The following is a 3,945-nucleotide window of genomic DNA, read 5'->3' on the forward strand; positions in this document are numbered from 1 at the left end:
TAACAATTAGGAACAGAAAGTGTTCAGACTCACCCAGTTCTGTCTGGGTTGTCTGCTGCATTGCAATGGAGGTTCTGAGATAAAGGTCCACCTCTTGCAAGGAGTTTACAGGGGAGATATTTTCTCTTCCCCAAATTCGGATAAGCAGGAAGAGATAATTGGGCAGCCCTCAACTGCTCCCCAACTACCTCCATACCTAAAAGGGAAGCTTGAGTTTGGTCTTAATTATCCTGCTGCAATAGAACTTAATGGCACACGCTCAATGAGCTCTTACCTGAGCTGAAACCATTCGCATCTGTAGCACTATCACTGGCTCTGTGGCAATCAAATATGTTCAAAAGGAGGGAGTCAGGTGGGACCTATGAGTGGGATCAGGGAGATTTGATTTCATATTACTATCCTCAAGAACACAGTCAGGACTGGAGAAATACAGAAAATACACATCTTAGAGAGAGATAAGCACTATGTTTTCCAAGGTACAAAAACAACTCATTTAGACATGAAAAAAATGTGCTACTTTTCTCCCTTGCCCACCTTAAAAAAGTGACTTCCCTGTCTTTTGTAGTTGAATTTATTTGTATATACGTATACAATTGGTATGGCCTTAATGCTCCATTTAAGGACGTGTTTTGCTATATTTGGGCACAGAGTGTAGAGCAACTGCTTCGTTAAGATTAATATTTTTACTTCATAAAGAACAAAACCTGTAACTTCTGCGAGTACAGTTTGCATGGACATACAGACACACAGAAGCAATGGCAGATTATTTTTTTGGCTTGTAAAAAAAAAAATCAAAATTTTAAAAACAAAAAGTTCTATTTCAGCAGTTTGAAGATGGAATGTAAAATTTCTGTTGTTAAGTGTATATAAAAATATATTTATTGAACCATACATTCATGCCGATTCCAGTTTAAAAAAAATGAAAACAGAACAAAAACAAAAAAAAAAATAAACGTTTTCTGAAATTTTCTCTCTGTGGATTTTTAGCACCAGACACGATATTCTGAAGCCCGGGCTCTTGGGGTCGGGGGGAGGATGTACTAGCGCTCTTAGCATCACATGGGAATCAAGTAGTAGGGTCGTTCTTACCAAGTCATCTGGAAAAAATAGATCCTTGCACACAGACTCCTGAGCTCCCGTCTACCTGCAATTCCTACAAGGATGGAAAGCCTTGTTAAATGCAACAGTTTTGTGGTGTGGCTAGAATGAAGCCATCCACAACTCTAAACCCGGCTTTGGCCTTTGCAGAGACGTAGCAAGGTCTGGGAACAAGGTTAAGTCTCCTTTTCATTACAATGAACACCCCCCACAGGCTTTAGGATATGGTCTGTGTATCGCAGTTGAGCACCCAGCATAAAAAAGTAGCATTTACCCCATTCAAGACAGGTGAGTGTGCTATAAACACTGCATGTGACAACAGTATCAGTCCACCACACACTTGGTCCAGTAAAAGATATCACTTGCAAAAATCCTTCTTGCGTAATAGCTTTGGTGTTTCAAAGAGTGTCAGCTGGGATCTAGACAGACCGTTAATCTGCTTTTTTCTCTACTTTACAATAAACTAGAGCCCCTAAGAAATAACATTTTAGAAATGCCTGATTAGGAATGCTGTTATTTTCTGTAATGTACTCTAGGCCTTGATGCAAATTGAACTGCTACAGCTTGTTCTAGAGCTGTGTGTAGATGGGCAATGCTTTCCTCTACTTAGTGACACTACCTAAAGCCCTGGTGTGTGATACCCACACACACTGCATGTCATTTCACTGGGGACAAGGCCAATTCTGCACAACTTCTAGAAAAGGATGTTGGACAACAATAAAAAGCTACCCAGAATGGAAGATGGAGACAAGCCAGGAGACAATATTTCCCCTTGAACACCTGACAAGGCACCCAAGAACCAGAGTTCAATTAGACAAGAGGCATGTGGTACCTGCATTGCTACACCAGTTCAGAAAAGTAACTGAAAGGTGGAGTGGTCCCCATCTTGATATTTAAATACATTTGCAAAACTTGCCACAGCTCTATACAACGAAAGCTGTTTTCAGCAGTGTGGTAAATTTTGTAATCTATTAGCTTCAAGGAATGCCATGGTTTACAGTGAAGAAAACGTTCAGATTAGAGTGCTGTATAAAAGGATTACCTATTAAATCCAATCTGATGATGCCAGGCTTAGCCAGGGAACACACACACACACGTTACCCAGGCCATGGGAAACCCATTTTTCCAGTCACCAGCAAGGCTGAGACTGGTGCTTCTAGAAAGAGAGGCAAATCACACATGTACACTGCTTTAACCAGGAGCATTTAGGAAGACTGCTAGAATGATTCTTTGTTTCGTCCACAGGAAGAATATAGCTACTACGAAAAGCTACTATGAAAAGATGGCATTTTATAAGTTGCTGGCCATCTCGGAGTAGCCGGATACGCTCTTCATGAAGTGGAAGCCTGCTACGAGAGATGAGGGTCTCCGAGCCCATCCTCCCTAGGTTAAAAGCTGCAGTTGTGTCCTTTCCCACCCCCCTTTAAATATTGGAAGCAGAGAGCACAATAAGAAACACCTGGCAGCTTGCATCTATTCTCTGAAGGCCCCCACTGCAGGGAGCAGGCATGCAGGAACTTTCAGAGCCAAGACAAACGCTAGCCAGACACAGATTGCCATTTTATAGTGCCAGCAGCATCTCTTCAGAACAATCTTCCTATTCATCTGCAGTCACTGCTCCTCCAAGGGCCCACAGTTGGCAAGAGCATCAGGGCCAGTGTTTCATACACTGAAACCCAAATCAAGTTCCACCTGCAGGACCAACAAAAACAGGCAGCGTTGCAGAAATGGACAAATCTAACTGGGGAACTCCAGCAAAGCTTGTGCCCTTGAAGCAAGAGGCTGCTTATTAGGAGTGTCCTAACAGTTAGAGACTAGAATATTCCTAACTCTGATGATTCCCTAGAGTGGCATCACATGGCCAGGATTGAGCTTAAGGTAGACTATAAATTCCAGGCTGGTTTAAACAAGAAACTCACTAACACAACAGTACAATTAAAAAAAAAAAAAAAAATCAAAGGCAAGACATTTGACCCAGATAAGTAGTTAGAGCTAACCAATGTCACCGTATCTTACCTTCTCCAGCAGCGTTTCTCAACTCAGGGATCACGACTTAAAAGTGGGTCGCAAGAATATACGAAAGGGTCACGAACAAGCTTTAAAAATGGATTCCTTTAAAGGAGAAAAATGTGGGAAACTGTGGGTTTTCCCTTGCAGGTTGACAGTTCCAGCTTGCAAGGGACTGCTTGGGGACCCCCCTCCCATGCTCCACACACTAAGGAGGCCTGGGGGCTGTAGGTCAGCAGGAGCTGTTTTCTACTTAAACTATTTACTGGGTTGGGACGGCCATGGATGTTTACAAATGGGTCCTGGTACAACAAAGGCTGAGAACTACTCCTCTACAGGATTTACCTTTGCCTCCCCCACCCCCTTTTATATTTAAAAAAAAAAAAAAGCTGCAACTCCAGGCAGCTTAGAGGGTGTCTCTCTACCCATTAATGCCAATGAATGGCACATGGCAGTAGGTGGCCAGGGGAGCTTAGGCAGGTGAGAATCCACAAAAGTAAGGCTCGGCCTCTACTGCTGCCTCCACCCTGGTTTGGTCCCCGCTTGCATGTCTGTAGGGGTACATGCCATTGCTCTGATTGAAATGCTCCAGGACTCCTTCCCAGTACGATCAACTGTTGTCTGTCTTTCAAGAAGTGTAGTGAGAAGGGCAGAGAATTGGCAGCAAAAATGATCGTGCCTGCACGGTCACTGAAAAAACAGATTTTAGGTTCTAACTTAAGCAACCTGGGGCTTCAAGCATCACCCAGTGGCACTTTTCCTGGGCTACTGAAGGATGCTTGAACTAAAGCCTGCACACAGGCCGAGGTTAATTGTGCAGTGGGGACATGCCTGTCAATT

Source organism: Gavialis gangeticus, unplaced genomic scaffold (assembly GCF_001723915.1).
Source record: "Gavialis gangeticus isolate Ggan-Ray unplaced genomic scaffold, GavGan_comp1, whole genome shotgun sequence".
NCBI classification, from domain to species: Eukaryota; Metazoa; Chordata; order Crocodylia; family Gavialidae; genus Gavialis; species Gavialis gangeticus.